This window comes from Monodelphis domestica, chromosome 4 (genome assembly GCF_027887165.1).
Source record: "Monodelphis domestica isolate mMonDom1 chromosome 4, mMonDom1.pri, whole genome shotgun sequence".
NCBI classification, from domain to species: domain Eukaryota; kingdom Metazoa; phylum Chordata; class Mammalia; order Didelphimorphia; family Didelphidae; genus Monodelphis; species Monodelphis domestica.
Window position 1 is genome coordinate 430647653 of NC_077230.1, and position 26402 is coordinate 430674054.

The window sequence follows — 26402 nt, forward strand, 5'->3', positions numbered from 1 at the left end:
TGAATATTTTTGTACAAGTCTTTTTGTCCATTATCTCTTTGGGGTACAGACCCAGCAGTGCTATGGCTGGATCAAAGGGCAAACAGTCTTTTATAGCCCTTTGGGCAGAGTTCCAAATTGCCCTCCAGAATGGTTGGATCAGTTCACAACTCCACCAGCAATGAATTAATGTCCCTACTTTGCCACATCCCCTCCAGCATTCATTACTTTCCTTTGCTGTTATGTTAGCCAATCTGCTAGGTGTGAGGTGATACCTCAGAGTTGTTTTGATTTGCATCTCTCTGATTATAAGAGATTTAGAACACTTCTTCATGTGCTTGTTAATAGTTTTTATTTCTTTATCTGAGAACTGCCTATCCATGTCCCTTGCCCATTTATCAATTGGAGAATGGCTTGATTTTTTTGTACAATTGATTTAGCTCATTATAAATATGAGTAATTAAACCTTTGTCAGAGGTTTCTATGAAGATTTTTTCCCAATTTGTTGTTTCCCTTCTGATTTTAGTTATATTGGTTTTGTTTGTACAAAAGCTTTTTAGTTTGATGTAGTCAAAATTATTTATTTTACATTTTGTGATTCTTTCTATGTCTTGCTTGGTTTTTAAGTCTTTCCCCTCCCAAAGGTCTGACATGTATACCATTCTGTGTTTACCCAATTTACTTATGGTTTCCTTCTTTATGTTTAAGTCACTCACCCATTTTGAATTTATCTTGGTGTAGGGTGTGAGGTGTTGATCTATTCCTAGTCTCTCCCACACTGTCTTCCAATTTTCCCAGCAGTTTTTATCGAATAGTGGATTTTTGTCCCAAAAGCTGGGATCTTTGGGTTTATCGTATACTGTCTTGCTGAGGTCGCTTTCCCCCAGTCTATTCCACTGATCTTCCTTTCTGTTTCTTAGCCAGTACCAAATTGTTTTGATGACCGCTGCTCTGTAATATAGTTTAGGGTCAGGGACTGCAAGGCCCCCATCATTTGTGTTTTTTTTTTCATTATTTCCCTGGATATCCTTGATCTTTTGTTCTTCCAAATGAACTTTGTTATGGTTTTTTCTAAATCAGTGAAGAAGTATTTTGGTAGTTCAATGAGTATGGCACTAAATAGATAAATAAGTTTGGGTAGGATGGTCATTTTTATTATATTGGCTCGTCCTATCCATGAGCAGTTAATGTTTTTCCAATTGCTCAAGTCTAGTTTTAGTTGTGTGGCGAGTGTTTTGTAGTTGTATTCATATAGTTCCTGTGTTTGTCTTGGGAGGTAGATTCCTAGGTATTTTATTTTGTCTAAGGTGATTTTGAATGGGATTTCTCTTTCTAGTTCTTGCTGCTGAGCTGTGTTGGAGATATATAGAAAAGCTGATGACTTATGTGGGTTTATTTTGTATCCTGCAACTTTGCTAAAGTTGTTGATTATTTCAATTAGCTTTTTGGTTGAATCTCTAGGATTCTTTGAGTAGACCATCATGCTTGGAGCAAGTTTTGCACATCCTGATAAACAGAATCCTGTGTGTGTGTTTGATTTTCTCAGGAAAATGGTAGATAAAGACATCACTTGAGGATGCAGGAAAAGGGTTTCTGTGGGAAGTTAGAACAGAGAAGACACGGTCATGGTGGAGATTAGATAACTCCGTGGTGGTGGACCCAGTCTGCTGAGTTGTATGACTTCTGGCTTTGCTAAGCAGCATCAGAAGAGCAGCCAGTGGTGAGAATAATGCAAGGCTGGGGGTTGGTAAAGGATGAAGGGTAAGAGGACTTGGCACAGGGGATTTGAGAGGAGAAGAGAGAGTAGAACTGAAGTCGGAAAGGAAGAGGGTGTATTGATGGCAGGAAGACAATGGTAGATCACCCTTAAGCCAGGCCACATGTTCTATTGAAGTAGAACAAAGAAGACATAGAGTCAGGGAAGGCCCAAGTTTCCCCATGGATTAGAAGTGCTTTTAGTGTTTACATTAATCATGATACTTGAGGTTATGGCCCCACACTGTTGTTCCCACCAGACTCTCCACAGCCCATGCCTTGTCATTTGCTCATTTGGAGAATATCTTCTATAAGGTTCCCTGAGGGGTATGTGAGAGTATTCATTAAGAAAGAGGGAGCAGAGGAGCTCAACAAGAGTTACATCAGAAGCACACTTTAGCAATATAAGTAAGGAAACAGCTTAATCAATAGAAAAATTACAATAATTTTTACAATTTCCTTTTACCCTGCCCCAGTGGAGGCAGTGTTAAGGGTAAAATTTTAGGGTTGCGACTGAATATAATTTTTAGTGGTCGCCAGGGATTTGAATTCTAAATCCCAATGAAATACTCATCAGGATAGAATTTTATGGTGGTTTATTTACAATAGAAGGAAGAAACTAAGAATGAGAGAGAGAGAGGGGAAAGTGTAGATCTGCTCCAGCCTGGTCTGAGCCAGGAGTAGTTCAGAGGCCTCAGCCAAGGGGCCTTTCCAGAAGATTAAATCTAGCTCAGCTTCTAGACACGAGGCCTACTCCAAGATGAGGGGCTTTCTTGGAGGCTGGTGCCTTCATAAAAGTTAAGGGAAAGGGGAATCAGCATTATCACTCACAATGTGGTTGTCTCAGGGAAGCTCTCTGGAGTCCCACACTGGAGCCCTCCAAGCCAAATCCCACTGCCAAAAGACTGCAAAAGGAGCCTCTCACAGGAAGTGACGAGAAATATAAAGACAGTTCTTTACATCACTTCCTGTGTCTCACATGTGTACCAATGATGGCTTAAACTTGGCTTTGGACTACCCAGAGGGGTCAGTCAGTTGTCCTGATTTGTCACTTGCAACACACTGAGGTCACAGACCATCCTCCCTGACACTTAATCCTTAAGTGGGGGTATATACATTCCTGACTGCTAAAATTCTAAAGACTAAGTAGGAGGGGCAGTTGGGTGGCTCAGTGGATTGAGAGTCAGGCCTAGAGATGGGAGGTCCTAGGTTCAAATCTAGCTTCAGACACGTCCTAGCTGGGTGACCCTGGGCAAGTCACTTGAGCCCCATTGCCTAGCCCTTACCAATCTTCTGCCTTGGAGCCAATACACAGTATTGATTCCAAGATGGAAGGTAAGGGTTTAAAAAAAAAAAGACTAAGCAGGGTGGAGTAAATCTAAAATTCACAACAGAGAGTATTAGAAGAGCATAGAGTAGTTTACCCATCAGATCTATGGATAAAGGGAGAACTTATGTAGTTCCAACACTGTCTGCTTATCAAAAAAAATTTTTTCCAGGCTTCAATATCATTTTTTGAAAATCTAAGCTTGTCCAGGCATAAGGCTTCTAACACCAGAAATTAAGAAAATAATTACATTCTGGAATTACACATAGATAGTGAATACTGAATATTTTACTCTAAAACTTGGAAGAGAAGCCCTGAACAATTGCTATAAATATCTAGATTCATAGATATTAAGGTAATTAGCCTGTGAGAGACTGGGTTCTGGGTAAGAAAACCCATTTGTTGATTAAGCTAGCAATAACCAATAAATGAATTAGTCAGTGATCTCTCTCTGTGATCAGAGACCAAGATATTTTGTATCTTAAACCAAGAAATACAATTTTGGGAGCCCTTCCCTAAGCCTCTCTAATTAGTGAATAACTAATGGGGAGGAAAACGAAATTTCTTACAATCTCTTCCAATTCCTTCCTGGTGGTGATGGGGATCATGCCTGCTCATAATGTTCTAATAGCTCTTGGGGATCTGAGAGAAAGATTGAGTTTGGTCTGATTAGGTTCTGACGTCCATCACTCATTTCAGTGGAAGACCCGAGGAAGCTGCCCTGCTTCCTGGAGACGTATTTGGCTTAAGCCTGTTCTTGTTACCAAATACTTAGCCCTCAATAGTTACCATATCAGAAATAAATCTGTTCAAGCATTCATAACAAGATAAACATAAAGTGATATAAACTTTCTCATTCTAGTTAGCTATGAGGGCACTTCATTCTTCCTTCCTTCCTCCCTCCCTCTCTTCTTCCTTCCTTCCTTCCTTCCTTCCTTCCTTCCTTCCTTCCTTCCTTCCTTCCTTCCTTCCTTCCTTCCTTCCTTCCTTCCTTCCTTCCTTCCTTCCTTCCTTCCTCCCTCCCTCCCTCTCTCCCTCTCTCTTTCTCTCTCTCTCTCTTTCTTTCTTCCTTCCTTCCTTCCTTCCTTCCTTTCTTCCTCTCTCTCTCCCTCTCTCCCTCTCTTTCTTTCTTTCTTTCTTTCCTGCTTTCTTTCTTTCTTTCCTTCTTTCTTTCCTTCTTTCTTTCTTTCCTTCTTTCTTTCCTTCTTTCTTTCTCTTTCTTTCTTCCTTCTTTTAAATCCTTACCTTCCATCTTGGAATCACTATTGTGTATTGGTTCCAAGGCAAAAGAATGGTAAGGGGTAGGCAATGAGAATTAACTGACTTGCCCAGATTCACAGTGGTAGGGAATGTTTGAGGCCAGATTTGAACCCAAGACCTCCCATCTCTAGGCTTGACTCTCAATGCACTGAGCCAACTAGGTGTTCTCTGAGGCTAGTGTTTTCATTTCTGAATCTCATAGTTCTCAGGTTGAAGCATTTCCAGGCTTAAAATGGGCCTTGCCTAGGGTAGGCTATCAAGAGAATTCTCTCAGGGGAGGGGACCATAACTCAGAATACTCAATTCTCCTCTGGAGGCTTGGGGGATGCTCCTGTTGTGGTTCTCTGCTTCTTTTCTGGGTGGCCGAGGGGTTCAAATGGCTCCTAGGGGGCTGGACTGTCTTCTCTCAGGTTGGGGATCTCTTGGATGAGGTAGGTGTATTAGCTATCAAGTCCTTCAGCTTGGCAGTGGACTTGGTAGGGTCCTTTTCACCCGAGCTCTGCTTCAAGGCGTCCCTGTGCATGTAGACCTTGTCTTCTGGGTATTGGTCAGAGCCTGGGTGACTGGGAAACAAGATGGGTAAATTCCGGAGGTTTGAACTGAGTTCTCTGAAGCAGGCCAAAAGGGCGATACTCCTGGTAAGGGAGTTGCTGTGGGGCCAAAAGCGGGGCATCACGCCCCGACTGGCCATCTCAAAGGATGAGAGCAAACTTTCCAAAAGAGGCTGCTCAAAGGTTTAGGAGGACCAAAGGAAGGACTTGCTTAAGGCAGATTTCAATCACCCATGAATTTGGCAAGCTGAACCTCTATAACCAGCCAGGCAGCCACCAGCTGAGACACAACTGAGGCAGGGAAGGGAGTTCTTCTGGCATCATAGAATCCCCCAGATGGGGAAAGTCCTGCCTAGCAAACTCCTAGCCATGGCTGTTGCAGTGGCTTGCAAACAAGGAAAAGCTTCCCCCATCAGGCCTCCGAGAAGGAAGGCTGTAGCAGAACGAGATCGGTCTGCCAGGCTAGAAATGGGGAGAACCAAGGGAAGGGCCAACATCACGTTTCTGGTGGATTTCCCATTGCAGTTAAACATCCACCTCGTCTTCCCCCCCAAAGTGGGCCCCAGTGACTCAATGCTCACAAGTTGTTGCACTAAGTTCACCAGCAGAGGAAAGCAGAGAGCCTTTCAAATCAAAAGTCCGAGTGATTCCGCTCGGCACTCTTTCTACTAGGCTTTTTCTTTTCCAAGCACCTGGAGCCACCCTTGCACTCAGTTCTTAAAATGAGTTCCATCAAAGCCAGTATGGCCAAGGGAAGATGGCGCAGGTACTTTGGACAATCGTGGAATGGGTGCACTCTGAACCTCCCGGGGAACATCTGGAACTTCCCAAGGTCTCCTCAGATACCGAAAATGACTTTACGGGCTCCAAAGAATTAGGCCAATGCCCAGAGGGAGAGGCCTGCCATTCTCTTATCTCTTTTCCTCAGGGCCGAATCCTTGAGGATCCTCAGGGAATGCAGTGCTAGAGAAGGATTCACAATGGGTACAAGGCACAGAAAAGGCTGAGACCACATCTGAAACCGAATAGAGCATTAAAAACTTCAATGGGCAGCGATGACATTGCTAGGGAGGGTGGACATGACTGCCGGATGCCCATCTAAATTCCTCTGTAGCAGGCGAGGCAATAGGGCAGGATGACAGAATTGGAATCTCTTCTCTGCCATCTTCAGGCTCTGGGCCTCCGCTTTCAGGACCTTGGAGAGAGATCTCTGCTCTATCAAAATGACAGTAAAGCCCTTCTTCTCCACAGGACCGATTTCAAACAATGGACAGCATCCTTTTGGATCTATAGCCTAAAGAATCCAGAAATAGAAGAACTAAGGTTTTATCATGGGCATTAAACTGACATTAGGGCCGTACAGACACAGTACAAGCAGTTAAACTAAAAAGGCATGTTAATATTGCTTAGAGGGTTTTAGCCACCACAGAGTGGCTGAACTCCCAAACAGCCTCAATGTCAATGTTCCAGCATTGTTCTCTACAAGGCCGAACCCTTCCAAAAAGAGAAGAAAACGTGAAATGTCTCGTGGAAAAACAACTGCAAAACAAATCCAGGAGAGAAGTGAAGAATTCTTGGACTGCCGGAAAGCTGTCATCCAAGAGAACTCAGATATCATCCTTCAAGGAATCGTTAAGGAGACATCCCGCGAGGGGCACTGTAAGTATTAAAATAGTTGGTTGTCATAAATTGTAGTGATTAAAATAGTGGAAGACTTAAATTGTAGTAGATATAAGAGTGGATGAGTAAGTTGTGACCGCAGGAAATATGGTTTCACTACAGTGTTTTGTTTTAAATCAAATATAAGGTGGTTGCCAGGGAAATATTCCCAATTATGAATATATCCAAGTCAGCTGGGTTTATAGAGATTTTATTCATACAAATGAGGAATTAAAGAAAAGGAGAGAAAGAGAGAAAAAGGAAATAATGAGAAAAGGATAAGCCGGCCCTGGTCAGTCCTGGCCAACCCAGGCCTAAGCCCTAAGAGAAAGATCAGTCAGTCCTTAATCACTCACCACAAGATCTGTCCAAGCAAGGAATCTAGTGACACCAGGCCAGCTCCATCTCAGCTGACTTCACCAGCGCAATCCTCAATCTGAATGCCCATCTGAATGAATCTGAGCTCCTATTTAAAGGGCATTTTCTCCTATGTCACCTCCCCTAAGTTCTTCCGTCTACCAATCACAGTAGACGTTTTTCAAAGGACAGACCATTCTTAGTTCACACCCAAGTAGACTAATCTTTTGAGTAATTCACACCTGAGTAGACTAGAATCTCTGAGTAAGTTCTCACCTCTTGCCTGACCTTTATAGGTACTTAGCACCCCTTTGTATTAGATCTAAAAATAGGCATGGCTTAAGAACTTTTGTCCTACTATAAGTATGGGTTTAAGTACTTTCATTGTTCAGCAAAGAGTTTACAACTTTATCTTCCCCTAAAGCAGGCTTAAGTAGGGGTGGAGTAATGTTAGAGTTCTCACATTCCTGATCAAGTACCTTTACTGCCCAAATGGGGAATGGTCCCAATGGGAAATGTTTAAGGTTCACAGCACCCTAAGGAGCACATGAGCTCTGCAGGGCTGCAGCAGGGGAAAGGGGAAGAGAGCTGAAGAAAAAGCATGGCGGTTCTATTTGGCTGGAACCGTCCACTTTCTTCCAGAACAAGCTGGCCTGGGCTAACTCCAGTGGGATTGCAAAGCTGTCTCTTCCCCGGGGTGCACGGTGCTCTGTTGGGGCTTGAGTTCGTGGATCCATCCAAGGACACGGCAGCTCAAACAGATTGGACTCAGAACTGCCGGCCTGTCTACACCGAGCCTTCCTTCCTAGCAGCTGTGAGGATTTAGTCAGATGCTGTGGTGACTCCAGAAGGCGGCTCACTGGAATGCTGAAGTCCCTTTTCCCCATCCTGGAGTGGCTACCCAAATACCGGCTTAAAGAACAGCTACCTGGTGACCCAATTGCTGGTCTCAGCACTGGGCTTGTGGCCACTTCCCAAGGCATGGCCCAGGCATTATTGGCTGCAGTTCCTGTCCAGTGTGGTCTTCACTCTGCTTTCTTTCCCATCTTGACATGGTTTTTGGAACATCAAGACACAGCTCAGTCGGACCCTTCCCTGCGGTCAGTCCAAGGGTGGGATCTCCTGTGCTAAGCATGGCCTACAATGAACAGTTCGTCTTCCTAGCATTGATGGCACAGTCGACAAGGACACCCGGATGGCCATCGGCGCCAGAGATGTAGAGCGTCAATCGCCAGCATCCTCACTGTTTTGGTGGCATTATCCAGTGGGCATAAGGGGGTTTGCAGGTTGGATTCATCGTTGGATGTCTCACAGATCCATTCATTGGAGGATTCACGACAGCAGCTGCCTTCCAGGTATTTGTCTCACAGCTGAAAACTGCCCTCAACATTTCGACCAGAAATTATAATGGCATTCTCTCAGTAATCTATACTCAGGCTGAGACGTTCGGAAAGGTTGGTACCACAAACATGGCGGACTTCATTGCTGGAGCGCTTCCAACTGTTATCTGCATGGCTGTGAGAGAGATGAGCGATCCATTCAAACTCAGCATTCCGATTCCTCTTCCCATAGGAGTAACTGGGACAATAATAGCTGCAGCCATTTCATATGGAGTCAGCCTAGAAAAAAAAGCACAACACTGGTGTTGTCAAATCCAGCCCAAGGGGGGCTTTGCCCCCTGAGCCTCCATCAATAAACCTCTTTTCTCAGACAGCCACTTCTTCATCTCCCATTGCTGCGGTGGCCTGTGCAATTGCTGGGTCTGTAGGGAAGGTCTAGGCCACCACGTACAATGACACCATTGATGGAAACCAGCAATCAGCAACATTCTCTTGGGATTCCTCTCTTGTTATGTGGCCACCACTGCCCTGTCACGCACTGCTGTGCGAGAAAGCAGGGGAGAAACACAGGGGGCTGGCATCGTCTCAGCCCTGATTGTACTGATTGCCATTGTGGCTTTGGGGAAGCTGCTAGAACCCTTGCAAAAGTCTGTCTTGGCAGCCATTGTCATTGCCAACCTGAAAGGAATGTTCCTCGTCTATGGAGGCAGAATAAGATTGATGCTGTCATCTGGCCGTTGACATGCCTAGCGGCCATCATCGCTGGCCTTCTGTTTGGATTTCTGACTGTGGTCCTGAGAGTTCAGTTTCCCTCATGGAAATACCCTGGAAATGTCCCTGGCACAGACCTCTACGCAAGCACCAAGGATTACAAAAATGTTGATGAACCCGAAGGAGTGAAGATCCTTAGCTTTTATACTCCGATTTTTTATGGCAATGTTGATGGCTTTGAAAAATGTCTCAAATCCACAGTTCTAGGGTATAATAAAAGGCTCAAAGCACCAAGGAAGATACAGAAGCTTATCCAAAAGGGTCAGCTTTGAGCCACAAAGAATGGCATCGTCAGTGATGCCTGTGCCACCAATCAAGCTTTGGGGCATGACGAAGGTCCTGGAGACCTGGATATCCAACGAGAGAAGTCGAGCTCCGAGTAGACTGGAATTCAGAACTTCCCGTCAAAGCGAATGTTCCTAAAGTCCCCCTTCACAGCCTTCTCCTTGATTTTGGAGCAGTGTCGTTCTCCGACGTTGTTGCAGGGAGATCCTAAGAACGATTGTAACAGAATTCCACCAAATTGATGTGAACGTGTGCTTCACTTCACTTAAAGGCCACGTGCTAGCAAAGCTGGAACAGCGCCCGTCCATGAAGACGTGTTCTTCCTGCCTGTTCAGACAGTCAAAGTGAAAACAAAGCTGTTCAAGGCCCTCTCTTGGATAAGATAAATCTGATGCGACTATGAAACAATGGACAGAGCGGCGGAAGAGGCTGCCCCGGATGTCCGGGATGGGGCAGTGCGTCGCTTGCTTCCTGATGGAGAGCTCCTGAAGTTGGCTCCACCATTGTTGGTTTGCAATGTTTGCAAGCCCTCGGCATGCTGGGGAAACCTTGTTGTGCGGACTCTTTCTTCGAGTCTGGAAACTCATTTGTGTGTCTTTCTCTTGAGGCCGCGGTTAGGTCAGCTCTTAAGAGCATTTGCTGCGTCTGTCGCGAAGGTTCTCCGGGAAGTTTGCTGTCCGGGTAAAAGGAGGCGCGTGTTTGCCTCCAGTGCTGAAACGTAAAGCAGTGGCAGCGACGCACTGGGAATGGCGACATCCGCTTAAAAGGGGAGGTGCGTGCGGAGTCTGTACGTGCCGTCCCGCCTGCTTTTACAGGTCAAGGCTGATCTGAGCTGGCGGTGTAGACCGCTCTGCACCTAACAGCAATAGTGCGAGCCCTCTAAGTTCATACCCGTGAAGAGAACCGCTACCGCCTACAAGAGCGCTGGGAGAGAGGCGGCTTCTGTGAGCTTTCTTTACAACTGCCGGCATTTTCTAGGAAAAACTAGCTTTGAGAGATTCTAGACGTACCACATGTAAACCCCCAATAGAGCAGAGAAATGTTGAAAGTCCTTAAGCAATACCTTTCCGACGCTCTGAATTCGGAGCGATTTGGGACTGGCACTAGCTGTCTGCTTGGATGTGCATGTACACACACAACTGAGGAGATCCAGATTTGTGAACGACAAGCTTATTTATTATTTTTCCGAGTGCCAGTGCACGATTAGGCTTTCTAAAAACCGTCGGAGTAGGGGCCGTTAGGTGGCTCCGGGGACAGAGCCAGGCCTAGACACAGGAGGTCCTGGGTTCAAATACGGCCTCTGACACTTTTAGCTCTATGACCCTAGATGAGTCACTTAGCCCCCACTGCCCAGCCCTTATCACTCTTCTTCCTTGGAACCAATACACTGTATTGATTCCAAGATGAAAGATAATGGTTTAAAAAGGAATATCGGAATACGACTGGTCTGTGAATTTCTTTCGTCCTATAATTAAAGAAGTTGCATTTAGAGAGAAAAAGGTCTAGCCACCAAATGGAGAACGTGTCTTATTTAAAGCTAGTTCTCTAGTTAGCATTTATGTGTGAAATTCCATAGGTCTGGTAGCTGATCATAAATGTCCAAAGACGGAATCCCTTTTTCTCCAAGTAAAAAACAAATATAAATAACAATCATAGGATTTAGCGTTAGAAAAGATCTTAGAAATCATCTTGTCCAAGAAAATGAAGGCCTGAACAGGTTAGATGACTTGCCCGAGGTCACGTAGAAAGAAGACAATGGACCTGGGATTTGAACCCAGGACCATCGGACTCTAAATTCAGTGCTCCATTTACTATGTCATACTACTTTCTACTACTTATAGAAATAATTTTTTCCTTTGCATACCAGGTCTGAATAGTTAAGTGGAAACATCATGAAATAAGGAGCATGGCTTAAATACTTCCCAAATGAGCTAAAATGTACTATAATGTAAGAAATTTGTTAGTTCCAAAGATATAATGGGCTTGAATCTGATTTCAAATCTCTTCTGAGTCTTGGACCTGTCTGTTTAGTGACCATTTTAGCCCTAAAAATCCAGCTGTAAAATGAGACCTGGAAGGAAAAGAATGTAGGCCTCTGCTTAATAGGAAGAACACACAGGTTGGTTTTTCTGAGATGGAAAATACCAGTCACATAATTTATAATAAAGTTATTGGAAGTTTGTAAAGCCCAGTGTGTATCTGTGAGCTTTTCAGGCCATACGTGAAGTGACTAATTTTCCAAATAGGTCTTGGAATACCATTTCTTCACGCATTTATGTGAACTATAAATATCTTTACCTGCACTGAAAATTTTACTTGAAATGAATGCCTATTTTGTTATATTTTAAACTTTTATGAATAAGATTTTGATATTGTCAAGAGATTTAAATAAGAAAAAAATAATGTACATACTGAAAATATTTGCACATATTTTTGTTAATGTAAAGTTACCTTTTAAAAGACTATGTGTACTTTAAAATTCTTAAATAAAACATGGAAAACCAAAAAAAAAGAAATCATTAAGGAAAATTGCCCTGATATTCTAGAACCAGAGGACAAACTAGAAATGGAAAGAAGCCACCAATCACCTCCTGAAAGAGACCTCAAAAGAAGAACTCCTACGAATATTATAGCCAAATTCAAAACTCCCAGAATGAGGAGAAAATATTGCAAGCAACCAAAAAACAATTTAAATGTCATGCAGTCAGGATAACACAAGACTTGGCAGTTTCTACCTTAAAGGATCAAAGGGCCTAGAATATGATATTCCAAAGAGCAAAGGAGCTAGGACTTCGACCAAGAATCACTTACCCACCAAAACTGAACACAATCCTTCAAAAGGAAAAAATGGGTATTCAATACAATAGAAGAGTTTCAAGCCTTCCTGGCAAAAAGAACATAAATGAATAGAAAATCTGACTCTCCAGTACAAGACTCAAGAGAATCATGAAAAGGTAAACAGGAAAGAAAAATCAAAAGACACTCAGTAAGTCTTTTTCCTTATTGTCTCTTTGGGGTACAAACCCAGCAGTGCTATGGCTGGATCAAAGGACAGACATTCTTTTATCACCCTTTGGGCATAGTTCCAAATTGCCCTCCAGAATGGTTGGATCAGTTCACAACTCCACCAGCAAGGCATTAATGTCCGACTTTGCCACATCCCCTCCAGCATTCACTGCTTTCCTCTGCTGTCATGTTAGCCAATCTGCTAGGTGGGAGGTGATACCTCAGAGTTGTTTTGATTTGCATCTCTCTGATTATAAGAGATTTAAAGCACTTTTTCATGTGCTTATTAATAGTTTTGATTTCTTTGGCTGAGAACTGCCTATTCATGACCCTTGCCCATTTATTGATTAGGGGATGGCTTGATTTTTTTGTACAGTTGATTTAACTCCTTGTGTAGCATTCCAAGCATATTCACATCTAAGAAATATAAATGATTGTATGGTTACTGTGTCTTCAGACACAAGGTAATACTCTGATATCTCTGGGTGGACTCTTGACCTAGCCATGCCGCCTTTGTTCAAGGCAAACTCATTAACATTTGGTGCCGAGTCAAATTCCTTTGTAAAAGCGCTGGTTGAAGTCAACACGCCCAGAAGGTGTCATCATTACCTTCCCATCCAATCTGAATGATCTATGCTTTGTTACATATTTGTTGGGTATCTCCCAAGCCACACTGTAATAAAGTTGGAAGGCAGCCCCGTGACTTTCTCTTCTGGTCCTGCAATCTTAAAGTTTTCACTACTGTCCTTCTCCTTTATCTTTCCTACCTGCTTTCTACCTCAGAATTCTTACTTCCACTTGTCTGTAAGCTTCTCACATTTTCCTACCAAGGAGAACGTCACAGGGGATGGTGCCTTCCCTATCTATTACATTGACTTGTTTGAGTTCTTTCATCCTTCACCCATTTTCTCAGACTCCTTGCTCCTTCTTGAGCCCCAACCCACACAGGAAAGTTTCTTTTTATAACCCCTGCTGGACGGGAGGTTATCCCTTGTAAATTTGATAATTAGACCTTTGTCAGAGGTTTCTGTTATAAAGATTTTTTCCCCAATTTGTTGCTTCCTTTCTAATTTTGGTTGCATTGGTTTTGTTTGTACAAAACTTTTCTTAATTTCATGTAACCAAAATTATTCATTTTACATTTTGTAATGGGAGAGTGATTCTTGTCACACCAAAGAACTTTATCATTATTAGGGCAAGTAGAAGAAGTCTACATAGAGGGTGAGGGTGTTAGTTGAATATGATGAGATGATATAAAAGTAAATTAAAACATGAGAATGAAGAATCCATCGGGAGGAGGGGGAAAGGAAACTGGACTGGGGTAAACTATTGCACATAAAAGAGGCAGGAAAGAGCATTCCCAATAGAGGAGGTGGGAAAGAGAGCACGTGGAACTTACTTTCATCCGAACTGGCTCAATAGGAGAACATACACAGTCATTGCAATGTAGGAAGTCATCTTCCCCTACGGGAAAATAAGAAGGGAAGGGGATGACTTCTAGAAAGCAGGGCAAATTGGAGGAGGTGGAGCTTAGATCCTAAACAGGAGGAAATGGGATGGAAAGTGTAACCAGAAAAGAATAACTAATAGCTCCACCAGAGCTGGGAGTACGATTTTTGGAACGTAATAGTGGGGTTTTGGAGTAAGAATTTCGTCCCAGGCAAAAGTCTGAGTACATAATCAGTAAGAACGGGGTGACCACCCAGGGTGTCCCTGAGGTATTGCTAGCTTCCGGTGTGTGAGCATTAGCTAGTCCCAAATGAGTTGCTCCCTTAACTTGTCCATCACAGGGGAGCGACAACGAGCAGGAGTTCCTTCCGGGACTTCAGACAGCAGTTTTCTGTAGGCGGGGGTCAGTGTGTCAGTCTATGACTGCCTGGGCCTTCAGAAACTCGCTGGGCGGCTCCTAACGAAAGCATTCCTGGCGGACGTCAGCTAACCCGGGGAGGAGAATGGCTTGGGTTCAAGCTAAGGGCAAAGCCAGGCGCTTGCTGCTTCCCAGTGAGGGGCGCCCAGAGGCCTTGCACGCTGGGCTGTTCTGGTGTCGGCTGAATGACTTCCCGTTTCCCAGAAGTTTTCCGTCCTGGGACTCTGGCCTTGGAAGCTCCTGGTCTCCTCGCACTGCTCCCACAAGGAGAGAGAGGCTTTCCGGCCCGGTCGCGCCCTGGACGGGACGCCCAGAGCCAGCGCCTGTGACGTGGGTGAGCAGGCGGCGCCTCGGCGCCTCAGCTCGCTCTGAGCCGCAGTACCGCCTCCCTTCCCCTCTCCGTCCTCCGCCCTTTGACAGACTGGAAGTCCGGCGGGCGCGTGATTTCCGTGCCCGCGACCCCCAGGCCCTCCCTCCTCGGACTCAGGCAGGCTGGCCGACGTCCTGGGGAGAGGCGCGAACAGGGGGAGTCAAGGGAATGGAGGTGGGGCTGTCTGGACTACTAAAGTGGCCGGAAAGCCCGGCTTTAGTCCGGGAGGGGCCGAACTCTCAGACCTCCTCACGGGCGGGCGCATGCTCAAAGCCGCGCAGAGCCCGAGGCTCCGCCTACTCCGGGAGCGACCCAGCGCTAAATGGCAGCTCCGAGGAACCGTGGCGACTGGGGCGCCCCGACTGCAGTTGATTGACTTTACAACGAAATGAAGAGTTCTATCGGGGGAGGCTGATGCTTTACAACGGACACAAAAGGCAAAGACCTTTTGGGTGGGAAAGCCCAGCCAAGGGCTGGGCTGCCTGGGAACGGGCTTTCGCCAATGGGAGGAGCTAGTAGGACAAAAGGGCACCCAGCCTCACTTTACCGAAATGTAAAAAGCCGACAAACCATAGAAGTGAAGAAGCAGGAGCAAAGTCCACCCCGCGGGTTACTCGGGACTTGTCAGTCTGGAAGAGGCCCTGCCTTGGGTTTGACGGGCTCGTAGCCTTCCCTGAATTCCTGTTGGGCACACGCTTCATTTTCCCGAGTAGTTATTCCTTGGCAAGAAGGGCTCACTTACCATTGAGCTTCTGCCTAAATCTGTAGGGGATTTCATTAGCTTTCCTAGTCACAAAGGTTCTCTCTAGTCTCCCTGTTTCCTGCCTTGAGGCTCCAAAATGTACAAACTTGACTGGTACTGGGGAGCCATTCAGTGTCTCAGAAAGAGAGCAAGAGGAGATCTTGGATCCGCTCTCCTGGGGGTGCGTGCTGTCTGGAAATGGATGGGAAGACAAGACATTCCAGGAACTGCAAGCCGTCTAGCCATCGGCGGAAGGCAGTTGGGAGTGACGTTGGGCTCTAGAATGTGACCAACCTTATGAATGGCTGCCTCTGAGGCTCAGAGAATGTGTGAACGGGGATATCAGGAGGCTAAAGAAAGCAAGAGGCCAGCCTGTTGGAGAGGCAACTCCGGGGGTATTTTAGTCTCCAAGAATGAGCAGGAGGTTGAGTTGGAGGAGACGGTTCAACAGTAGAGTCCAAGAGAAGGACAAAATGGTTCTCGGCTGTTGGTCTCCTCTTTGACAATGCTGAAATGCTCCCCATGCCTTGCAAGTCTCACCAGTGGTACCTTTTGTCCACAGATGAAAAGCCAGTAGTGGGTGGGTGAGAGTTTTGTCAAAAGTCTTCCTGATGCTCTTCATGGCAGGTTTTAAGTCGAGTCTCCCAGTCTCCGTTGGAGTCTCGGCAATAGTCGGGACACGTCTCCATTTCTTCCAGAAGTGTGTAGACCAGCCCTGTAGGCTTCCTTGTCTTACATGAGCAGTCCTTATGCTCCATACAGCTGACTCGGGGAGTCTCCCTGCAGGGACCCCCACTCCGCCTGCACTCTTTGCTGTCCCCAAAACCCATGAAAACAGGAAGTTCATCTCGATGAGCCTGGCGAGAAAAGCTGGAAAGGGAAGATGGAGGAGGAGGAGGCTGGATTCTGTCAGGCAGGGCATCAGAGATCAGGGTGGGAAAAGGAAAGGGGTTGGGGGTGGGCATGGGGAGGCAGCGGGGCCAGAAGAGCCTTCGCTGGGAATAGAGGGGCAGCACTGCAGAGGACCCGTCCCAGAGGGCAGGAAGGGAGAGTTATGGCCCCAGTAGCTAAGGGAGCAGGGCAGAGTGTAGAGGAAGCAGCATGGGAGGGGAGGGGAGGGGAGGGACGGCTCAAAGCCAAGAGCTGGCACCGCCAGGGCTCCCGGACAGAAGGCTTTGCAGGAGCTGCCTCCTTCGGCCCTTGCAGAGAGGGGCTATTAGTGATGCACAAGGAGGGTGGAGCTCTAGTGAAGGCTTTCCCACGTGCCTCGCCTTTACCGGACTTCTCAGCAGTGTGAAAGCTCTGACGCCAAAGGCGGCCGAGCAATGCCTGAAGCCTTTCCCACAACCACCCATGCAGGAGGCTTTTCCCCAATGGCGTTGGTGAAGGCCCCCGGCGCGCCTCACCTTTATGAGCTTTCTTTCCAGTAGGGACCCTGTGCCGGCCAGAGGGCTTCCTCACAGCGCCATGTTCCAAGGCTCCCCCCACCAGCGCTACTGCGCGGACGGACCCGCGGCTGGGCTCAGCTCTTCCCGAGCAGCTGAGCCCCAACATTAATCACCTCACCATAAAGCCGGGCTCTGCTCAAGGCCGGAGACGCCCCTTTCGCTGCCCCAAAACGGAGCATCGTGTCCGATGACAGACGGAAAACACAAAGTGAGCCCGAAGCCGGCCGCGGCGCAGCTGGTGATCACACGCGGGCCGAGTCCGCGCAAAGGGCTCTGGGGGATGGCCAAGAGCTGTGACTCCGGGAGAGCCTCGCAAGGCCTCTGCAGCAAGGGGCGGGGCCTGCGCGTTGCTGACAATCCTTTGGGTTTCCGCCTCACGGCGGCACCCCGGGGTGTCATCCCCAGGAGACGAGCATTCTTCCGTGAACCCCCAAAGGCAGCCCGGCAGTCAGGGTCTGCTGGGCTTGGTAGCAGCTTGGGGGTTCCAGGCTCGAGGTCGACGTGCCCACCGCAAGACTGATGCCGTCCCGAGCTGTATGTGTCAGCGTTCCTGCGAGGCTGCAGAAGCAGCGACTGGGCGATACAAAGGTCACAAGGCGAGTCCGATTAAGATCCAAAAGGGGGCGGGGCTTCCCGTCCAAGTGTCCGGGGTGGGGGCTTCCCCCCATGCGTCCATTTCCCTCCTGTAAAAAATAGACTCGAATACAGGACTACAATCCCCACAAGCCTTTGCTCCACTTCCCCAGAATGCCTTGTAATCTCACGGGAATTCTGAGGTGGGCCCGAGATCGAGGAAGGATTGAAGCTGGTGGCAAAGGTTTGGGGGTCTCTTTTGGACTTCCGTTTTGGAGCAGACGCAGCTCTTCCGTGATGTGAGGTTGTCTGGCCGGGCCTCTGGCCTAGGCACCTGTTTGTTCTTATCCTGCCTTTTCTTTCATCCTTCATCTTCAATAAACCTCATAAAAATGTAATACTCCTTGCAGAGAGAAACTGGTTTCTACCTGCCTCCGTCTCCCTACATTTTAACCTCTACACTCCTCAAGGCCTCGCCCCCACCCTTACACAGGCTTCAGTGAGGTTGTCTGGGGATCCCCTGAGGGGAGTCCCAGGCCCACGGCGGACACTCCAGGCCTGGCCTCCTCCTCTCCGCCCCCATTCCTGCCCGTCACTTATTCCTGGGGGGACCTTTTGGCCGCGAGCCTTGACGGGCTCCTTACAAGGGGTGGGTTTGAGGGTAACCCCGACGAGCCATTTTCCTGAAGATGGTCGTTGGCTTGGCTGGCCGTCGTAGAGCTGCTCCGCGGTCTGTCTCCAACCTCCTGTCCTGCTCGTGCCCCCAAGGTGGGGCGTCTGCAGGAGGACCCGGAGATGGACTGGATCCAGTCTGTGACTCGGGCGATTCGAGGCAGTAGCCCCCCCAACCCCCCTCTAAGTCATGGTTTCCCGGGTAAAGAGGTTGTACTTTGTCAACACAACACAGTGCTGTAAAACAAGTTCTGATTGGCTAATAAAGGCTTTCCCACGTTCATTGTGAAGAGCCAGCTTCTCCCCTGCCTGTCCCCCTCCCCCTCCTGACACATGCAGGAGCCCATAGACCCCCACCCAGGAGTTCCTGGTCACTCCCCCCCCAGGAGTTCCTGGTCACTCCCCCCCCAGGAGTTCCTGCTCACTCCCCCCCCCAGGAGTTCCTGGTCACTCCAGGGTATAAAAGACCTGCAAGCCCCAGACTCTGGGCTTGAGCCAGTTTCAGAGTGTGGAGCCCAAACTGCAGTTTGTTTAATGAACTCCCTCCTGTGCGTCCCATTGTTGGTCTGTTTCATCCTTGGGATCATTCACGGGCACTTCAATTGCATTCATGTTTCCTTCCAGAAGGGCTCCTCTCGACATGGGCACCAAACCCCAGAATCTCGGGCACACTCTGACCCGGGAAGCCCCCTCCTCCCTCGCATCCCTGTGACTCTGAGCCTAAAGCACCCCATGGCCCCTCTGGGGTCCTGAGACGACTGTCCTCCTGTGATCGTCCTCTAGATGGGCAGAGAGAAGCACCCCCAGGCCACACCTCGATCCTATCAGACATCTGTTTGTCCCCTAAAACTAGGGAACCTCTATGTCCCCGGGCAGACCCCAGTACGATCACCCCACCTCGTGCCTGAGGGACTAACCCTCTGTTGTAAAGAGTATAAAATCCCCAGAACGGTGTTGTCTGGGGGAGCAGCCTTTCCGGCCATGCTGCCCTGGTGTTACGGGCGGGAGGGATACCCTTGGGGTTGGGAAGGATGCCTCTGGCAAGCATGCAATGACTCCAAATTAGCTTAAAAACAAGAGAGATTTATTCATTTAGAGAGCAATGTTGAGAGTGGCCGGGAGGATAGCAAGGTGGGACAGCAAGGTGGGGAGCAGTTCCTGGGAGGACAGCATGAAAGGAAGGGCTGTTCCCCCAAGAGGACAGCCTGGATGGAGAACCGATGTCGTCTGGGGGTTCTCACAACAGTTAGTCACTCAGGCATGAGGTGGGGTGGTCATACTGGGGTCTGCCTGGGGACATAAAGATTCCCTAGTTTAGGGGACAAGCAGATGTCTGATAGGATCGAGGTGTGGCCTGAAGGGCATCTCTCTGTCCATCTAGAGGACGATCAGAGGGAGAAGATAGTCATCTCAGGACTCTAGGTGGGGTCATTGGGTGTTTCAGGCTCAGAGTCAGGAAAACAACAAGGGAGTTCCCCCGACAATAGTTTGCCTGGGTTTCTGGGGTACAGTGCCCATGTCACTGGGGGGGGCAGCCTTTCCAGCCATGCTGTCCTCCCAGGAACGGCTCCCCATCTTGCTGTCCCACCTTACTACCCTCCTGGCCATTCTCAACATCACCTCCTAAATGAATAAATCTCTCTTGTTTTTCAGCCAAGTTTTGGAGTCTTGCATGCTTGCAAAGGGCATCTTCCCAAACCCCAGGGGTGCCCATCTGCACCCCATGACACTCCGACATGCAGTAACCATTGGCCCCTCACTGTCCTTTCCCACAGTCACTGTATGTATAGGGTTTCCCTCTACTCTGAGTCCTCTGGAACAGGAAGTGCTGAGCTCCGACTGAAGCTTTTCCCACATTGGGTGCATTCTCAAAGTTTCTCTCTAGCATGAATTCTGTGGTGTACAATCAGTCCTGAACTCGTACCCTATTGGGACTCACTGTCTGGGGATGCATTTTACTTTTGTAGCTGTGGAGCCATAAGAAGTGGGCCAGAGTCACGCGTGGCTGGCTTGGCGCCTCTGCCGCCTCCTCCTTGAGCTGGCTGCCCTGTCTAGAGGCACAGGGGGCTCCTCAGGCTGTGGTTCCACAGGACAAGCTCATGCGCTTGGGGAGGCCCCTTCCCTGAGCCCCTCTGATTTGAGCATCCTGACAAGAGGGACCCTGGAGTGTTTTGAGGGGTTCGTAGTGCACCCACAGTCTCTCCTAGGGCGGGCCATAAAGAGGGAGGGCTCCACCCTCACCCTCAGAGCGGCTCGGTTCAGAGGTGCAGGTGTAAGCTTTTTGCTTTGATTCGAAGGGAGAAAAGAAAAACCAAAGCAAACAGACTGTTCTGGGGTGCCCCAATGCGGTCCAGGGGAATACCCACCTTCCACATCCCCCCCTGAGACATGGGGAGGCAGATTAGCCTCCAACGACTCACCCCCCCCCATGACATCCATCTATTTCACGATCGCCTCTCCAACAGACAGAAGGGCCCAATGCCACGTTGGCCAATGGTCCGTCGTGTACAGTGTCGTCTTCATCCACAGAATCCTGCAGTAGAGCCGAGCCCACGGGGAACCCTCAATAAGTGCCTGTGCCTGGGCACAGCGTGGATCGAAGAGGGAAGGGAAGAGCTAAAAAAAGCCATAAACGCTCCAGGACGTGCCTTCTGGAGCCTGGAGGGTCCCCCCATGGCGTCCTCCCAGCCACTCCAGCATGGATCCCAAAGAAACACATTTCCCTTTTCCATCGATGCTGAGCTGTGGGGTCTGGCCCTCCCGCAAAGGGTCTCTGTCCTGAGCCCAGGAGCTCTCCTGGAGTGCCCATGCCAGGAGGAGGCTCAAAGAACTCCCTGCCTCATCATAAGCATGGGTCCAAGGACTTTCATTGTTTAGCAAGGAGTTTTCTCCCCTAAAGCAGTCTTAAGGACGGGTGGAGTAGAGGTCCTCCCATTTCTGATCCTGGCGAGTTCTCACATCAAAATGGGGAATGTTCCCAGCAGGGAATGTTTCCAATGGAGGATTCCCCGATGGGGAAATTTTTAACATTCACAAGTCTGAGAAATTTCAAGATTTACAGTTTGCTGCTCACTCATATAAAATGGCTAAACATTTCAAGCTGCCTCCACAATTCCCACAGTCTATGCCTCCTGAGGCTCCTTCATCATACAGAAAAGTTGCTAGTAACAGGAGAAAAGTGGGAAGTCACTTAAAATGGGGGAGAAAAGCTCCCGTAATGTGGAATATGAATGCCATTCATTAGCTGAAGAACTTGGCAGAGACTCAGCCCTTCCCTTCGCCCCTGTGGCTATCAGTAACCCATTTCCTCCAGAGCATCTCTTCTTCCAATGATCTTCCCATCCAATCCCCCCTTAGAAGGCCATTCTCTCTCTCCCTCTCTCTCTCCATCTCTGTCTCTCTGTCTCTCTCTCTGTCTCTGTTGCTCTGTCTCTTCTCTCCCTCCCTCCCCCTCTCTCCCTCTCCTTCTATCTCTCTCTCTCCCTCTCTCTGTCTCTCTCTCTCTCCCTCCCTCCCTCTCTCTGTCTGTCTCTCTCTCTGTCTCTCTCCCTCCCTCCCTCTCTCTTGTAAACCTCAAAATTTCTCAGACTTATGAATGTTAGGGGTTTCCCTCATTGGGGAATCTTCTACTTAAAAAAATTCCCTAGCAGATGGTGAGAACTCTACTTGAGTGTGGGGGCTCCTTGCCTTGGGAATATCCCTACTCCACCCTACTTAGGACTGCTTTAGGACAGAGAGCTCCTTGAGAACAATGAAAAGTACTTTGATCCATGCTTATGGAAGGAACAGGAAGTTCTTTGAGTCATGACTGTTTTAGAAGTGATACAATGGGATACTAAGTACCTATAAAGGTGGGGCAACTTGTAAACTACTTAAACCTAAAAGGGTGATAACTTATTCAGAGGTTTTTTCTAATGAAATTTGTCGACACAGCAGCATTTTTTTCCTGACTTACTAAAGAGATTAAATCTACTCAGCTGTGAATTAAAAATGGGCGGTCCTTTAGAAACATCTACAGTGATTGGTAGATGTAAGGACTTAGGGGAGGTGACAGAGGACATTTTGCCCTTAAAAATAAGAGCTCAGGGAAGAGCTGGGAAGTTATTCTGAAACATTCAGATTGGAGAGACTCATTCTGAGGAGACTGATTCTGAAACATTCAGATGGAGGAGGGAGCTGGTGAAAGCAGCTGAGATGCTGCTGGCTTGGTGTCATTAAAAATCCTTACTTAAACAGATCTTATGGTGAGTTATAAAAAACTGACTGATTTCTCTTTTAAGACTCACATCTAGGCCATATTGGCTTTGAGGCCCTTCATACTTATTCCTTTCTTACTTTCTCTCTCTCTCTTTCTTAGATTACTCATTGTATTGTTAATTAAAATCTCTAAAAAACCCAATTGACTTGGGTATTTGAATAATTGGGAATATTTTCCTGGCAACCACCTTATATTTGATTTTAAACCCAAGACACTGTAGTGAAACATATTTCTGTGGTAAAATTTACTCACCCTCTCTTATATCTATCACAATTTATATCTTGCACTATTTTAATCACTACAGTTTAAGACCTCAACCATTTTAAATCTCACACTCTGTCTGTCTCTGTCTGTCTCTGTCTCTCTCTCTCCCTCCCTCCCCCTCTCTGTCTGTCTCTCTCTCTGTCTCTCTCTCTCTGTCTCTCTCTCCCTCCCTCCCTCTCTCTGTCTGTCAATCTGTCTGTCTCTCTCTGTCTCTGTCTCTCTCTCTCTCTCTGTCTCTCCCTCTCCCCCCCCTCTGTCTGTCTCTCTGTCTCCTTCTCTCTGTCTCTCTCTCCAGACTCCAGATTCAAATCTGTTCCTAACAATTCTTTCTGGGATCTGTCATTCTTCCTGACTTCTTCTGATAGATGTTGAGCCAACCCAGCACTCTGGAATCTCTGCTGCAAACCCTCCAATGAACAGATGTTCCTTTCAAACCAGGTAAAACGCTGCTATTTAGACTTTCCTCCTTCAACTGACTTCAGAGACCAGCTCTGCTCTGTCCTTTGGGGTTCTCCACTTTGCTCAGGGGAAACAGAATTTTCAGAGTAGATCAAATGGCCGGTTTCTGTCCACTCCAGAAATCTGTCTAAAGCCAAAGACAATGATGAGAAACAAGCCTTTTCTGGAGCCAGATCTTGGGGCTCCTCCGGATTTCTTGTAGATTCCTCTTCAGGAGTCCTTCCGATTCTGGGCTGCATGAAAATCTGGTCCAGGCTTTGGGATCCTAAGAAGCTCCTGGAGGTAAGACTTTACCAGGTTTTACTCCCTCCACCCTCACGCCAGAACTGGGGGGGACATCCAAGGCATTCCTAGAACTCTCTCAGAGGTTCCCAGGTGGGGAATCCCCTTCTCTAGTAGTGGTCACAGGCCAGTGATCATCCAAAATGATGTGCACAAAACCATTCGTTGTCGCCACTTCAAAAGAAATTAGTCGTCGGTATTTGCTGGACTTCTCAGCAAAAACCTTTTTATCGGGAGGGCTGCACTCTGCAAACTGACCTTCAACATACCCCAAACTGGGTTATTGTTCCTGACTCAATTTTACTTTTTCCCAATCGAAACCCGGAACTTTTTCCTGCAAACACAAAACTTGGGATTCCCAGGAAAGCTTCCAAGTGACCCTAACTCAGAATGCCTCGATAATCCCTTTCCCTTCCTGACCTTAACTCTAGTTTACTTTGGGCTCTGAGTTTGCGTTCTCTTTGCCTGCCTCAAACCCCTTTGGCCAAGGCTAAAGCCGTTTAAACTGTTCCGGGTTTCCTCACCATTCAAAGCGATGTCTTTCCCCCCATATTTCTCATCATTCAATGACCCATCAGGCCTGCAGCTGACCATGCTAAAGTGAACTCTCTTTACTCCAGAACTCACACAGGCATCACTATTTGGAAACAATGAACAGCTAAAAACCATGAAATGAAGCCCTCAAATAACCAGGTGAGTCCCTAGAATCAAATGCACCTTGTTGCCATTAACTGCACTCAGTATACAGCATTTCACACTCCTGTCACCAGATCACCAGCTCTGGTCTCGCCTCTTCAGCTTTGGGGAGGAATTCATTCATTGGTAACAACCGTCAGGTGTGATCGCTAACGGTTAAATCAGCAGCATTTGAGGTTATTGGTGAGTCTCCGCCTAAGAAATCCACGAGACACACAGCAAAAGCCCCCAGAAAGCAGAGAAGAAAGCCAGAACTTGAGCTCTTCAGCTTCTCGCAGAAGCTCTTCCCAAACTTTAGGACCACTGAAGCCTCCAGCCAAGGCATGAATTCGTGAAGGAACTTTCTCCCTTTTAATCAACTTAAAGCAGTTCCTCAGACCCTCTATGGAACACTGGGGCTCTCACACTCCAATTCAAAGCTTCCAGCCAGCCTTTCCTGCCTCCGCCCTGCTCTCCTGCCCTCACTTCTCTCATTCTTACCCTTCTCCCACTCTTACCTGGTCCTTCGGGTGCCTCCCTTGAGCCATTGGTTGAAGACTTCTCTTTCCTCTTCTCCAATCTCTCGACCTGCTTCACTTAAAACAGACTGCAGAGACAATCTTTTCCTTATTAAATGAACCCCACCTCGGCCAGCTTCCCTTTGGATTGGCCTTTGGCACTGTTTGCCATTCATCTAAGTACGTGCCTCCATCAGGTCCACACTTCGAAACCATGTAACTTGTGACCATATTTCTAGGTGGCTCTTCAGGCTGCTGAAGGCCCCCACCTTCCCTTGGGACAACAGAGAAGCTGTTACCCACATCTCATAGTGACCGGGGGGCTATGGATGATGTGGCTCTGTGTACCCCACAGACGCCCAATTAAGAATCCCTTGATTAAAGAGTGAGTCCCTCCCAAACACAAGATGCGAGTCCTGCCTCCAAGAGCCACTTCCCTGGCCCTCTGCTAACCGGACTCCTGACCCAACCCCAAACGGGTTATGGGGGTACCTCAGGTCTCAGGTCCTCATTAGCGAGAGGGCTCAGGCAGCGGGGACTTCGGATCTCGCTGGGGCCTCCATTATGTCAACTAGAAAAAACACAGAACTATTAAATAGTCAAAATCACTTCAATCAAGGGCTAAAGGGATTCAGAGCTAAAGGCCTCAGCACTAATAGGCCACAACAACAGAGATGCTTGCCCCACATGACTGCACAGAGTCTGGATTGACCTCTAGACACCCTGGTCACTGACCCCTGGGAGTGCCACCAACTCAGGATGGACTCTGAGGAACAAAAGAATTTGGGGAACCTCTAGACCACTCTAGGTGACCCAGGGGCTTAGGGTGAGAGGGACAGTTGACTGACTTTACAATGGTAAGAAAGGAAAATGAGGAGTTCCAGACAGGAATAACAGTGAGGGGCTGATGCCCTACAATGGACACAAAAGGAAAAGATCCAGTCCAGGGCTGGGCACCTTGGTAATGGACCTTAGTCTGGGGGAGAAACCACTGGGGCAAAAAGGATTAGTGGCTCCCACCCAAAATACCAGGATGTCCATTGTCTGGTGAAGTGGGACCTTCCCTCAGGGGGAGACTCTCCTGTGACAAGGTCAAACCTGGGCTTTCGACCCTGAACTAAGTAAACTGGGGATCTCTAGATTTCCACGGTGACAAAACCAAGGCAGATTGGAGGAAGAGAGAGAGTGTGGAAGAGCAGTTGTGGAGAGTAAGTTGATAAGGCCAGTGTAGTAGATTGCTGAGAAGCAGTGAGAGCCTGCTGAGGTTGTGTAATGTTTTCTCACAATCGTACATCTTCCTTCGGGATCAATCAGATCTTGTGTCCAGGTTGCTTTGACTGTTGGGAGATACCTGGGGAGAGTGAGCCACCTCTTTTCCTGAATTCTGGGGTTGTATTTGGTCACTCTCCCCCTTCCAATTAGGAAGTCCCTCATCTTTTATCTACCGAGAAATCAGCTGCCATAATGTTGCATTGTTTCCTTTCAATTGATTGGTCTTGTTGCTGCATTGTTTTTAATGTGGGAAAGTCGATCCTCCCTAGATTTGGGGTCCAGCTCTAAGCGGAGGGAAGGACTTCATCCAGATTGATTAGGCTGTGGGCGTGCATTGCATACCAATCGATAAGCTCAGAAAGTCAGAGCTTTTCCTCCTCCACTTCATCTCAGTGCTGGTTACTCATCCCCAAAGCTCCCAATTCCTCAAATTCCTTGTCACCCTCCATCATGCTTTCCTCCCTATTGCTGTTCCCAGTAAAGGCTGCTTTGCCCTTTGGGCATGCCCATGGCTACCCACACCCTCTCCCTTCCCTCTATTCTGATTCATATGGCTCTGCCTCCAACTTCCTCCTTCGCCCTTCTCCTCCCCACTTGGCACCTCCCTTATTCCTCTTTCTTCCCTGGGCTGCTCTTCTCAACCAGGAAGCAAACAGTCCATGGCTCTCAGGTCCACAACTTGTGGCTTGAGAGGGAGGGAGGCATCCCAGCA

At 47.8% G+C, this 26402-nt stretch overlaps 1 protein-coding gene and 1 pseudogene across 1 annotated transcript in view; one reads left to right on the forward strand and one right to left on the reverse strand.

Moving 5' to 3' along the window:
• LOC130458784 (uncharacterized) overlaps window positions 1-26402 on the reverse strand; it is a 137472-nt gene that overhangs the window by 18237 nt on the left and 92833 nt on the right. The window lies entirely within an intron of this gene.
• Window positions 6393-9700, forward strand: LOC100017242 (pendrin-like; annotated as a pseudogene).